General features: G+C 40.9%; 1 protein-coding gene across 1 annotated transcript in view; it reads right to left on the bottom strand.

Annotated features, from left to right (window-relative positions):
- GABBR2 (gamma-aminobutyric acid type B receptor subunit 2) overlaps positions 1 to 14409 on the bottom strand; it is a 497107-nt gene that overhangs the window by 481379 nt on the left and 1319 nt on the right. The gene's annotated exons all lie outside the window — the stretch shown is intronic.

The raw sequence follows: 14409 nt of genomic DNA, 5'->3' as shown, positions 1-14409 counted from the left end.
ACACAGGCAAATGCCCTGCCCTGATGGCACAGCACAGACCCCTCTCCTGCTCACAAAGAAGCAGAAATAGAAGGCAGCGATCTATAGAGCTGTCACCAGAGAAAGCAGGAAGAGCAAGACACAGAAGACAGTGCAGAAGAACAGAGCGACTCAGCAAGCCATGGATTTGGGGAACGCTTTCTGGGTACCTCAGAAACACCTGAAGAGCCATAGGTGTTTGCCATCCCTCCTAATTCGCACGCTCTTTATTCCTGCTTCTGGCACCAGCAGGGCACGACTGCACTGCAAGATCCCTGTCACAGTCAGGCATCCACCTAACAGCCCAAACTTTTCCAGCCAGCCGCATTTACTGTATTTCAGCAGAGTGGGATTTGCCAGGAAGGGATTCAGTCGCAAGCTTTCAAAAGCATGATCACAGAGGAGGCTCAAACGTTACACAACTCTACACCTACGTCCATTTACCTGCGTGTCGTGGAATGATACCTGGAGTTCATAGTTCTTCAGCATCCACGAATGTTTGTATAAATGTTTCAAGGCTAAATGGACAGCGGGCAACACGCCTGCTGTTAGGTTTTTCCGATCAATCAGGCAGCTGGTGGGTGAAAGCCCGAGAAGAGAGAGGCGAGTGCGATCCAGTTCCTCAGAGCACCTGATTATTAGTAACACAAACAGCACCAGCATGTCTAGTTTCCAGTTCCAGAAAACCATCTTTCTTGGTGCTTTTCTCTTCTTTCCTTCCCTTCCCCTGCAGCCCACATCCCTGAAGAACAGGCCTTAGATTCCCTGGTTGCCCGACATTTTGCAGCCTTCCTTTGCTTCAGTCAGCTGTGGCCCTCTAAGAAAGGAGCTAATTGTTATTAAAGGATAAAGACCTCTCTACGGCTGGCTTTTCCAATTTGGACAGTAATCCAGCTCACAGCAGTGCTGTGAATCAATACTTCACAAGAATAATCTTTAGGCAAAGTGCTCTGCCAAGTCTAATTTTAAACACGTGTCATTTTAAACATTTCTGTAGCAGAAATACTCATCCATAGGTGACAAATCAATAAACAAACTAGTATGATTCTTTTGAAAATGGGTATTCTAGGGATTGGTCGAAGTGGTTGCATACTGAACTTGTATTTGCAGCAATCTGTACAGCGCTGGGTTGGAAGATTGCTTCAGTTTGTTTTATCTTGCACATATCACATTTTAAATTGGCTTCATACAGACCAAACAGAGAATACGCAGTCTTGAGTATTGATAATATTTTATATACTTCTAGTGCAAAAGCTGCATCAGCTCAAAGCTGTATATCCTCTGCCTGATTCTGCTTTGCTCAGAAACCCCATGCTTCCCTTAAAATCAGCATGAGCTCTAAGCATATACAGAATTCAGGCCTGTTTCTCCTATATACAGTCACATAGCTTTTGACAGGCATTTCACATATTGTCGTAGCTAGCTAAGTAATTTCATCACACTATTTGCAGTTTTCCAAGTAATATGCCAGGCTACGGAATGGAACGGGTGCTGTGCGTGCAGAAATACAGAGAAAATAGTAATGCAGGAGAAAAGGTTCTTTGCTGCGGGATAACCAAAACTCACCAGGGTGAGAAGGCAATGTCTACGGGACCACCACACCAGAGAAGAACCTGCACCTCTGTTCCCCAGCACTCACAGCCTACCTCACCCCTCAGGCAAGCACCATCCTCCCTGCCCCTTTCACAGCAGGAATGCACTCTACTCTCACGTAAGCAGCCACCTGGTGATCCCTTCCCTCCATGCAAGCAGCCAGCTCTCCTCATCCCACCCATGCACAGAAAGCCCCCCCCCACCTACTGGGATGCTGTCGTAGGCAAGGGAGGGAAATGCAAGAGCCAAACCCAAGGACAGGGAGGGGAAGAACATCTGTCCTGGGAGATGCTTGTTTGTCCAAGAAGAAAAAAGCTCCTATTTTCAGTGCAGTGTCATTATACACACAGCTGAATAGCAAATTCTTTTGCCATCTTGTGGAAATTCAAGATTTCAAAAGAAATGCCCTGTGCCAAGCTGGGATGGAAACCCAAAACCTCAAAGGTTTTCATGACTCAATAATCTGAAAGAAAAACAAATGGAAGGGCTCATAGACAGAAGTTTGATTTGGTATAAATCAAATTTGAAATTATATGTTCAGAGCTTGGCAATTTATTTTGTGAATAGTTGACATTTCAAAACAAAGTATTCATTTGCTGCAGAAAGTAAGGGTGTTGTTTTAACTTTCAAAACACAGTGTTCCAGGTCAATAAATTATTTTGAAACTGACATGCAACTAAAAAGCTTCTACAGAAAATCTCCAAATAAAGTCTAATTATAAACATTCTACTTTACAATTACAATCTATATATTGCATGACATGAGGGCATGGAAGTAAACAGATAAATAAATGTAAAAAGAGCAAAATAATATTGAATGAAGAAGCAATAAATGTCTGCCTTGGGCCCAGCGAATAGCCCCAAGCAGGAGATATGCTCAATTTATTACTAACTGTCCACAGCTACTCTTCTGCCAACTCACTTGTGTGACTGGGTGGGCAAGAAAAGAACCCAACTGATTATTATTCCTCTCCATGCATTCTTGGACACAAACACGAGGTGAAATACAGAAATACCTGATGCATAACCCTTGCTTTTCTTCATCACCATTGCCTATAGTCAGAAAGCAGCAAGGCTGTACGGAGTCCTTTGTGTGGGGAAGGAGATACTGCTTTTCTTCCTGTGCAAGGCTGTACCCAAATCAAATGCAGCAGGGTCAAAATTTATTAGGGGAATTCCCTATCCTGAGAAATTTAGCACATTAGCTGGGCACAACACTAAGTAGGAAGCACACTCCGGTAGCACAGTCCTGCACAGCAACAATTTAACACAATGACTTAATAGGCAGATAGACTAATAGGCAGATAGACACAATAGACTTAATAAAGACTATTGCTTAGTCTTATGATTCTATAATGTGATTATTGAAAATATATTTTTTAAACACTTTTTAAACTCGGGATGAGATTCTTCCTGGAGCAGAGGGCCAGTGTAGGCCAAGATGTTGCTTAAATCCCACTTAATACCTTTCTTAGAGGCTTAAACAGGATTTTGTTGGTGAATAGTCCTTGGACCAGCCTTCTTTACCAGCATTATTTCAGCATTGAGCACACTAAGGGAGAGGAGGGGAGGAAACCAGGAGGCATTCATGGTGCCAAACCTCAGCAGCTAAGGTGCTTTGAACTGCTCTTCTTCCTATGCCTAAATCTTTTCACCAACTAAGCGGGAACATGGGGCTCCATGAGTCATAGCTTTGGCTCATATGTAAGTTACAAAAAAATGTGGTTTGAATATCCAATATCCTCTTCTGTGTTCAAAAAACAAATCTGCCACCACACCTCATTCAATCCCTGTTGCCCAACGAATGGGTTTAAACTCATGAGAGAGCAACTGTGTATCAGAGGCTATGAAATCATTGTCAGCACCATATGGATGGACATACATTCTAAGGACATACATTTTAGGGATCATCACCTCATTCTATAGATATGTCACTGGCTTCAACCTAGACGAGTCTTTTTTTTCTCCTTGTGCTGCTTTCGGGTCTCTTTAGCATTGCTGCATTTAACCCATGCCTGGCAAAGGAACAAGATCATGTACTAGTGCAGCCTCACGTTACTTGCTTCCTTAAAATCTGCTTCCTGACAAACACATTTAACTATCTAACCAGATGATTGTTTCTCATACAGTATTTTTATTGCTGTAATCCTCTAATACTTGTGTCAAAACATGCCCATATGTTTTCATTCTGATGAAAAAACTAGCCAGGTTTGCCATGCACGTGATTGATCATATGGGTATAATTTTCAGGTTTAGAATAACATGAGGCTTAATACCTACAAAAGCACATTGTTATGCCCCGTCACACATTTGAAGATAGAGTCTTTCAACTGAGTTTACTCAACACCCTCAGAATTTACTACCAAAACATAACAATTGTGAAATCTTAATCTGATAAATCAACTCACTGCATCCTCTATGCATTTCTCAAATGTGAAGCTGAATTTCCACAATTATTTGAAATAGTACTAATTTTGAAACTTGATTTCAGTGTCAGAAAATGAAGGCCATTTCACTTTAAACCCTGCCTTCCCCACTATTTTGGGAGGCCTTACCGAAGGTAAATAATTGTTCTTCGGCACAGTAAGGATCACGATAGCTTTTGCAAGAGCTAGCTGAAAGCCTTGGGACAGAGCTGGTGACCAGATGACTCACTGTTGGCATCTCCTTTGTGAGATCTGCACAAACTGAGTAATTTTCAGAGAGGGAAACTGTAGGAGGAAATTATGCTCCCTCGTAGGAGCACAGTCCCCGAGAACTTAAAAAATAAAAAAACCTGAACACCTGGCATAAATGTATTGCCTATAGCCAATACTTTCCAAAGGCAAAAAGAGAAATCTCTTCTGTGTTGTCCTCCTCACCACATTATCCTCTGCCTTTATAGCATTTTAAATTGAGTTCTCAATCCCCTGATCAGTATTTCTGAACCATAAATCACTTAAAGAGTTATTAGTTCATGTAAAAGGTTGACTATAGACTGTATTAACTGTGCTAAAGGCTGGCTATATATTTAAGCTATATGTCACCTCGCCTCCCACACAGAACTTCCTCCCCCTTGAGTAACACCCATTAACATTTATAGGGTGTTCTAATCCCAGCCTCAAATGTTAGTTTTTTCAAAGTAGGTTATCATTCACCCCTCTTGTCCCATGTGTTTCTGTTCTTGCTGCTTAATCGCTCAGTGTAATTAGAGTACAGAGCACTCACACATCCTATGAAACCTTGGTAATGCGTTGGAAACCATTATGATTTATTTTGGATGGCAACTTCTGTTCTTACATTGAGACCAAGCCTCTACTTATGCCAAGAGCAGCTTCAATATTGAGACACTATTATCTGCTCTAACGTGTCTCAGCTTTTTAAGTAGTCGGCTGTTCAGCTAAAATTATTTACCTCCCACAGCATTACCCAAATGACCAGGCTATCTACTTCCAACTGCCCTACCAATACTGACCAGATTTGCTTGTAGCCAGTGAGATTCATCTGGAGAAGGCAAATGAAAATTTATTTTTGCCACAAATCCAAGTGTCTGACTCCTCATATGTAGCCTGAAAATCTCATCTCTGCTTCCTTTCCCTCTTCCCCGGCATTGCAGCACAAAGATCAAATTCATTTCCTCCATTCTGAACAGAAGGCTTGAAGAAAAGAGATAAAATTACTAGTATATACAGCATCAGTGAGATTATTCCTGAAGTAATAGATCAAATTCTAGTGGCAGCACTTTGAGAATGAAGACGACAAACTGTAAAAGATTCAGAAGAAAGCCACAGGAATGCATAAAAAGCTGGGAAAAAAACGAAGAAGCTCAGTCTGTCTAGTTTAATGTTCAGAGGCGGCTTAATCTATAACTTGCTCTATAACAGATGAAAAAAGGATTCTAATAATACCAAACTTTTGAACTCATTGGTCAAGGAAAACACACTTTCTAGCCTTCCGTAAACTATCCCCTTTAAATGAAATAACCTTTATTAGATCAGTTAAAAAGAGCTGTTTGCTGCTGTAGCTGCACTAAGGGCTTCTGCTGACATTGAGATAACACCTCCTGATACCCACCAGTGACATAATTGTGCCAGCCGTATAGACCTGCCTTGAGTAACGAGGCCCTAGGGACGTAGTACTCCCACCATGTCACTCCTTTTGTTTACACGGTGCAAGCTGTTATTTTTGCCAAGGTCAAACATACCATTTCCAGATACATGTTAATTACAAAAATGACTATATTTTAAATGACTGGTTTTTAAAAATACCTGTCCCTTGTATATTTCTTAGCTACAAGATCTCTGAGATGAAATAATCTAATTCTAGAGGTTATTTAATTTGGATAATACTGACACTGATCCTGAAAGGATCTGTATCCCAAAGGCTGAACAAAATCAGCATTTTATTCCACTAGGCAATTTGAAAGTTTAAAGCAAGTAACTATGAATGCCTTTGTTCTTAATTAAAAGTGGCAATTCTAGGTCTCCTCCTCATAGAAGCATGTTGCATTTTCATAGGTGGGCTGGCTTTCTAAAGTGCTGAGCATCCAGCAATTCCCACTGATGTTGACAGAAAATGCAAATCACTCGGTGCTTTTGGAAAGCAAATCTTCAGTTCAAGGACCTAACTTGAAACTCTTTTCTTTTTAAAAAAAAGAAGCGATCTGGAGCTGATACCATTAGCATTCTTCACAGCAAGAAATAAGGAGCGGAGGGGAGTTTGGCTAAGTTTAAAGATCTGGAATGCAAAACTTTTTGTATCACTTTCTCTACATAGTGGTAACTATTGCTATTTAATTTCTTCTACTACATTGCATAAAGTCTTCCTGCCACTAGCACATCCCTCCAGATTAGATTCTCACCAACAGCATGGAATTTGGTCCTGCTTATAATTTTTAGAAAGGGAGAAAGTGGAAGGGGAAAAAAGAGAAAGTTGGCTCTCTATCTCGGTCAACCTCATGTAAATTATTAATACTTAGGGCTCTCTGAATTCACAGGGGAGAGGGGAAAGCAAAACCCAAGGTGCTTTTACAGAACTTTAAAATGATATGAAAGACCCCACAGAAATGCAGAGTTTAATATTTTTATACCATACGTGTATACTAAAATATGTCTATACAATGCTGTTAAGATACACAGGAGTGCATGTCTGATAATCACAATGCTTGAAAAATGTTACATGTTATATTTTGTACTACACTAAGTGTTAATCTGTCAAAAACTGTCACTTTATATAGAGTAAAAATTGTAAAGAAAGATATGTGTTCTTTGCTAGAAAAAACATTAAATTCCCTGTGAAAGTAGGAGCAGTAAACAGTGGAAAGGAAGTTAATTAACATCCCAAAAGGGGCCTCTCACTACTTCTCCCTGGAGGTTTTGGATGTAAAATGGTTACTTAGACACCTATTGTGTGTATGAATCTTCACATAATTCTGTAGTTCAGTGAAGCTGCAGCAGAAGCTGAGGCCTACCATAGGTAAATGGTAAATTAAAATACATAACTACTTTAAGGAAACAAAAGATTGAACAAATATATTCTTTTAAAGATATATGGTAGTGATTCTTTAATTAAAAAAAAAGAGATTCTAGAAATAACTTAATCAGGCAGACAGGATGAGTTCCTCTAATGGGGATTGTGGCAAAATGGTCTTACAAAAAAGGTGGAGGTAGAGAAGAAAATGGGGTTCAGCCAAGAATTCAAAAAACATTCTGCAGAACCAGCTACTCAGTGAAGGAGCACATGAATCCGGCAGACCCAGCTTGCCAAGAAGCAAGCTAACAAGGTTTTCACGTATGTTCTGTGACAATCTGAAGAAGGGAAGAAGACTTCCGATTCCAGCAGGATCTAATCCATCAGAGCCCTTCATACAAGGCTGGATCCCTCGGATAGCCATAAAGAAGTCAGAAAGCCTTGGTCACCCTGCACAGCCTGCCTTGCCAGTGATTTCTCAGCTCCGTAGCCGGGAAGGGATTGCAGGGACAGCAGCATATGCAAAAGCTGGGAGCTGCTGCTCTCACAGCATCAGCGGTTACAGGGTCAGCAGAGTTTAAGCTGGAAACGGCAATGGACTTTTAAAGGGATTTCAAGCAAATCACAGTGAAAAGTTTTCCAGGGAGGAGGATTTTGGGGGATCCTGAAGACAAGATCGGAGGGCTTTCTAAAGTACATATTCTAGTTTGCAGTGGAGCAGGCAGAAATCCGCAAGTGAAATATATGGTCTATATTGTAAGAGCTGGATAATCCTAATGGTCCTCTGATCATCAAACTCATTAATTATTTAAGAGAAGTACCATGGCCATAGTAGGAAACCTAAATTTTCTAATCCTATCCCTCAAACTTGTGATGTTCACTTTAAAGCAATTAGTCCATTATCTGGGCGTTCATCTCTCAGGAGCCTCAGTAACAACAATTTGGACAGCCCTGCTGAATTAGCCCTTATATTCTTCGTTCTTTGTGACTGTTATTTTCAGAGAGAAGGTGGATATTTGCCTTTAATTTGTTAGCTTTCATTTTCACATTTGAGAATACTTATTTGGAAAATACTATGGATAAAATTGTCAGAACTAAAGGCCGATGATAATGAAAAACTAAAGGCACAGAAATTGGACATCAATCACTGACTTGGCAATGAGATTACATGGTTATTCCATCACAAGGAAAAAAAAAAACTGAAAAAAAAAAAGTGTTTGCCAGTCAGTATGTCCCATTTCCACTCAGCAGGCAGTATCAAGCGGCCCCCAAATCCAGCAGATCTTACCCACAGCAAAATCCTCCTCTGCAAATAGAGGAATCCCTGTCTATCAAAGAAGACATCCCACAAGTGTCAGCGGCACGGCAAGGGGAGACAAAGCATGACTGAAAATATATTCCAGCTATTCTTAGGGGCACTACCTTCTAAGTTGGAGCAATATTGTGGCTGAACCAGTTTGCTTCTGGAGTCAGGCTACTTGTCCATTAATGCTGGAGCCAGAGGACCACAACAGTAATACAAATCTCATTTCTAGTTCAGCTAGACCCACAAATCAGAGAACAGTGCATCTGGCTCCTGAAAAGCTTCAGGCTCTGTCACTGATTTAGTTCCAGGATTCCTAGTACAAAAATAAATTAAAAAAAAATGTGAAGTATGCACAAACCTTCTCAGTTTGGAATCCCACAGTCTGAAACAGAGCTCCTGGGATATAGGGGGCTGCTGCATATCAACGCCCATCTCCACAGGACTGAGTCACACCCGTGCTGACTGGCCTCAATGTACCTCTCTGCTAGCCCCAGCTGCTCCAAAAATTACTTGAGCCAAAATCGTCACGGAAGGTTTTCCTCTGTTAACTTCCACCACTTGATTCCCTGAGCCAGACCTCCATATGCAAGGGTTCAACCCTTCCTAAGGAAAAGTATCTCCTTTCCTACGATAGCAATGGCCTCCGCTTGAGTTTCATGAAAGAGCTGTTTGGCTCCCGCCTTCTGCAGTTTGCTCAAATGCATTGTTCTTCCACCATATGCCATGAAAACACCCATAAAGCAATGAAATTGAAAGCAGAGAGCAAAGCTTGAGACATGCATGCATCATCATGCTCAGATCATTAATGTGAGATGGTGTTTTGTAGCCTTGACATGCAATGCTATTTCTGTTGTCATCCCAAATAGTTACGTGTATTTAATTAAAACAATATAAATATTACATTGACGACTTTTTGTGTGAATCCTGTCATTAAATCTCTCTCTTCTAGCTCCTTCCTCTCCCTTTTCCTATCGCAAATATTTTCTTCACAGTTATCACCAGGATATTACACCCCATCTTTTCCACAAACTTGAGTAATTCACTCTGGTTGATAACCATATCAGAGGATAGGGCCTTCCCCCTCTTTCTGCAAATGGAAATGGAAATTCCTTCCTGGATTTATTCAAAAAATAAATTTTCCCTGCTGATGGAGCGTGTTTGGCATTTGAATCAAAAGATTCCATAACAGTGTGTTTTGCAGTATGCATAGGATAAGTTATACGTGAAATTGCAAGACATATGCCAGAAAATGATATATCGGCTTTAATCTCTTTGCAGAGATATTTAGAGGATATACATTCTGCAGGTCTGGGATCCACACCCAGAGGAGTGGGTGCAGTGAATACATGATTTCTCTCCTCTCCCCACCCACATCTTAGCATCAGCAGCGAAGCCAGCATAGAATTAACATAAACACTTAACTTTTAGATTATTCCCTCCAAGTTTGCAAAACTCTAAAGCAAAAAGAGGTTATGTCGCAAATGGAGCCATATTACGTGAAAGTCAAAGGGGACACTGACTATTTAAAGAAATATGTCCCTTCCAAGCCGAACGTCGCCAGCAGAGTAGACAGTGATCGTCATCCATACACGTAGCGTATTGCATTTTAATGCTACACTCTTTGCATATATCAGACAGCACAAGTACTTGGTAATATTTAAAGGTAAGAAATTACCCAACTACTTCAACATATGCCAGACACAAGCTCATCTGACGATACAAGAACAAACGTCTGCCAGTTGAGTCTGCTGTAAGTTGGACCCTCTTTTAGACCCTGACATCTCCTGTGTATTCAGCTGACTGTTACTCTTAGATGACCACAACAACACCTTATCTGTCCCATTTTGAGCACTACTTTAAAAATGAAAATAAGGCTCCAGACAATTTAGTACTCAGAGCACTCACAAGCGGGTCAGGGCGGCTCACCCCCAGAGTCCCGACTTGGCTTTGGTACACCATACTTCCCCATGCAAATCCAGCTGCTGTTGGAGTGACTTGAATCTATGCCTCCTAAGACAAAGGGCCTAACCTCCACATCGTGCGATTTCTTTCTGGGGAGTGCTCTTGCTCAATTCTGTTAGGGCAGAGTTTGTCAGATGGCAACCGGTAGCTGTTTGTCCCTCTCTGAGGACCATCAGGTGCTATTAAACACTAAGCTCCACGCCCCTGGATAGACACCTTATTTTGCACCACTGACACAAACCTGCTCTCCTATTTCTAGAATGTATTCCCCATCGTTAGTAAGAGTAACTGTGACTCTTACTTCAGCTTGCAGGAACAAGACATGAGTTGACTTTTTCGACATCATTCATGACTGGACTTTCTGGAAAAGGCATCTTTATTTGGAGGCTGAGGGTCTTTTTTAACTTAGAATAGCTGGTAGGAATGACCCAACTGGTACATAGCCTGTACAACTTTCTTAAATTTTGAGGGAGGAGAGTTTTACTGAAAATACAGCTAATTTTTTAGTAAAAGAAGAAAATAAAGAGGTGTATTTATAATATACCTAGACTGTAACTTCCTGTCAAATTAATTAGTCAAGGCACTTTCCACTTAATTACAGAACAGGAGTAGGCAAAAATGTATTAAATGTCAATAAGTCCACATTTTCCTTCAGATTTTGTGGAGTCCTGTGCATTTTCCAGAGCTCATCCTTCTATGCCAACCTGCTCTTTAAGGGTATTAGAGTGTATCATTACACAAAGATGAGATTATTTCAGGATTACCACAAATTATTTGTAGTCGTTAGAGAAAATGAAATAATCTCATCCCCATAGTATGAATAGTCTTCCCTCTTTGTGATAATATACCCCACTTACTTCTGGAAGATATTTTTTTCAGCTTGTCAAGACTCACTTTGATCTTCAGAAACAAGTGACAGAATTCTAACTTGCATACACAGCTTTCTTGACTATACGTGTTCAGATTCAAAACAAATTCAGCCTGTCTGTGCATCACTTGCAGCACTGCTCCTACAAGAAATCAGAAAATATATGCCATGTTCGAGGGACGATGTCCAGATGCAGAAGGGCAGATATCCAACTCCCATTAAAGCCCTTGTCTTCTTCCACTATGCCTCTTCCTCTCGTTTCTGCAAGGTCAGTTTTTGCCTGATGCAAATGAAATGCTGTTGAAATTGATCATATTGTCTACTAGAATGTTTAATTCCTTTATTTTAGGGTTATTCTGCTTTTTTTCCTGTAACAGATGTGTGTCAGGGTGCTTAAGCAGAAATCATCTTTCCTGATTTACATGAAGTTGTGAACTACATCTAGTGTATGTAAAGCTTTTTATTTCATTATTTTGCAAAACATTTCTTTGCATTTTTGACCAACTAAAGTTACAATCACAGGGATGGGAAAAAGGAGAAATATTATATCACGGTTATTGATCCAAAGCCATAAACTATCAAGCACCCTTAACTTCTAGGACCTGGTCCAAGGACCGTTGGAATCAGTGAATTACTGCCATTAATTTCAATGGGTTTTGGATGAGGCTCTTTACAGATGATCACTTTATAAATTCTCTAGTTTCTAAAATAACGTAATTATGAAATTTTGCCTAAGAGTCTCATCTAGAGTTTGCTCCCGCTCTCATTGAAATGAACAGCACAAATTAAAGACACTAACTTAGACCAGAGTTCTGCGAACGCCTACGCCTGAGCTTTGTTTTATTGACTGAGCCTACATAGAAATGTCCAAATAGATAAAGACATGCCCGTGGGGCAGCAACACCAAACTGGATCAGGATTGCACTCCAAACACATTTAACCATCAAAAATTAACCACCAGGATAGAAGCCTCTGCATTTTTATGTACTTGCTGTAACCTGTGGTCATATTTTGTAACAAAGATGTAATTCACACAATCACAGCTGGTTGAGGCATAGACTAAGGATTGTTCTTAAGTGCTTAATTGAGTTTAAATGCTTTGAAAAACACTAGGGCTGCTGCTCATGTGCTCAAAGGCTAGGGAGTTCAAGCACTGACAAACAACAGTCTAACTTAGAAGGCACACTGCAATGCTTCAGGTGGTTGATCAGAAAGTAAAGGCATTATAATGCTTCATTATACAAATCAGAAATATCAAGCAAACTAAAATATTCAGTTCAATCCTGATGGAAAACTACCTGAATGCATAATTTAAAAAAAATCCAATTTTTTTATTTTCATTATTATTTTTCATGAGCTTTTTGTTAAAATATTACGCAAAATTGCAATACAAACATCAGATTGCAACAATGAGAGATTTTGGAAAGACGTGAGGGAGAATATATGAGTTTCTGAATCACTGCCATACACTTCCTAAGCATTATAAATATACTACAATTATTTCTCAAGCTACCAAAAAAAACCCATGTGTTCAAGGCTCCACATTCTCTTTTCAAGAGCCAACAATGTCACAAGCACCACCTGCGAAGCCCTGAGAGGGAGGACTACTCCCTGGTCTGTGATTATGCAATGATAAGGATCCATGCCTTTCAGGCATATCTATTTATTGGTGACCTCAGAAAACAGGCTGAGGAGCAAGTGGGCATGATGAGCCATCTACTCTTCTGCTTACCGTAAGTGCACTGAAGGAATAAGGTAATGTCTGAACTGAGTGAAAAAGTTTGCACTGCCATTATGTAGTTAATGGCTATTCCAGCCATTAGTCTATTCCATTTTGGTGCAGTCAATCTAGTGCTCTTCATGAACACTAAGTTATTTACTTGTCACTATTAAGCATGCAATAATGATCCCACCGTACTCCAAATATATACATTTGCCTGACTTAGCATTCCATAACCATCCATTTATTAATTGTTTAAAAGCATTCAAAGCTACACAGCAAGCTGGCAACATGACCCCGATTCTTTATGTCCCTAGAGTACAAAACAGTAAAAATGCAATTTTTAAGGAACTGATACTCATACCAGAACAAGTAGGGCATTTCTTCCTGGATATTTTAATGCTAACTACCTAGTTCAGAACCCAAAATCTGTATTAGGAACTTCAAAATATTTTGACTGCAATGAAGTGCAGTACCTTATTGATTACGATGTTACTGTATGAAGACGGAAGATCTTGCCCAGGCTTCTCTACTTCCTATGCATGTGTTACTTTTGTAACAATTCCATCCAAGGGAAGGATTTAAACAGAGTAATGTAATGAAAACAGGATTAGGAGCACTGTGATTTTTTTTTTCTAACAAGTACCTCACTTTATGAAACAGGTAATGCCATTCAGAAAATCCCCCATAATTCTTTTCATTGTGATTGCAGAGTTCCCTGAGATTCATGTTTTTAAGGAAACAAACAGCTAGTCTAGGCTGATCTTGCCTGTGTTCCCTCTCAGTATCTCAGTCTTGTTCACACACCACAACACGATGGCAGCATGCTTCCTCCCCAATTACATCTTCAGCAATATTGCCCTCCATGATTTCTGCTCAGAGATATCTGAAAAAATCCTATGACAAATGTATGTCAGTAAAAAGCAGCCACCCTAGAAGGAGAGGCTTTTGTACCAATTTTGGGGACGGAGACACTGTCACGAAGCAGTACAGCCTGTCATTACTGCTCTCGGCTTGCTCCCCCCGGATCCTGGGAATCGAAGGGGAGAAGACAGGGGCTTCCTTAAATTACAGCCAGGAAGATTTTCAGTAGTCGCTTGCTTTACCGGGGGTTGTCTTGGAAATGAGCACCCGACGCCAGCATTACACAAGAAACGACTGCCATCTTCAGGAAAGCCTCGATATTGAACCAGCACGTACCCTCCGCAAACACACGGGTATTGAAGTTGTGACCAAAACCAAATGCAGTTGTGGGTGGTCGGTGGTGGGAACCAACTTAACAAAGCCCTTGCCTCGCTCCCTGCCTCCCCCTCTCTCTGCCAGGTAAAGGAAAGACGTTTCCCAGCACAGCACGGCGCAGGGCTCCCCTCCCAGCCCGGCCGGCCCGCCGGCCCCGGGCAGCGGTGGGGAGCGGGGCACCTGGCAGGCATCCCGCCGCGCCGCCGGCCGCTCCGCGGGGAGAGGGACTGCAAATTTAACTCTTTCCGAGGAGCCT

Source organism: Mycteria americana, chromosome 2 (assembly GCF_035582795.1).
Source record: "Mycteria americana isolate JAX WOST 10 ecotype Jacksonville Zoo and Gardens chromosome 2, USCA_MyAme_1.0, whole genome shotgun sequence".
NCBI classification, from domain to species: Eukaryota; Metazoa; Chordata; class Aves; order Ciconiiformes; family Ciconiidae; genus Mycteria; species Mycteria americana.
Note: the sequence above shows the minus strand (reverse complement) of the source record. Positions and strands in the feature narration are given on the sequence as shown.